General features: G+C 28.4%; 1 protein-coding gene across 1 annotated transcript in view; it reads left to right on the top strand.

Annotated features, from left to right (window-relative positions):
• Positions 1-317, top strand: part of LOC106684416 (uncharacterized) — a 30,901-nt gene that overhangs the window by 660 nt on the left and 29,924 nt on the right. The window lies entirely within an intron of this gene.

The following is a 317-nucleotide window of genomic DNA, read 5'->3' as shown; positions in this document are numbered from 1 at the left end:
AAAATATGTTGGTTATAACCCCTATTTCTGAAATTTATTGTTTTTAGCATGTATATATATACCAATACATATTTTAATTCCGCACTGTTTCTTTCTTCTGTAGTGGCCTACACTTTAAGGAGTTTTTGAGTTGTAATTTGGTTGTAGTGGGCGTTCTTTGAATTTTATAATGTGCTGCGGCACACATGGGAGTCAATATTGACATAATCTTAATAATCATAGTAATAATTTTTGTGCCTTAAATTAAACTAATATTGATATAATCAGTTCAATATAAAGTTCAGATAACATATTAACTTAATGAGATTGATTTCGGA

Source organism: Halyomorpha halys, unplaced genomic scaffold (assembly GCF_000696795.3).
Source record: "Halyomorpha halys isolate HHAL.00 unplaced genomic scaffold, Hhal_1.1 Scaffold578.1, whole genome shotgun sequence".
In the NCBI taxonomy this organism is placed as follows: Eukaryota; Metazoa; Arthropoda; class Insecta; order Hemiptera; family Pentatomidae; genus Halyomorpha; species Halyomorpha halys.
Note: the sequence above shows the minus strand (reverse complement) of the source record. Positions and strands in the feature narration are given on the sequence as shown.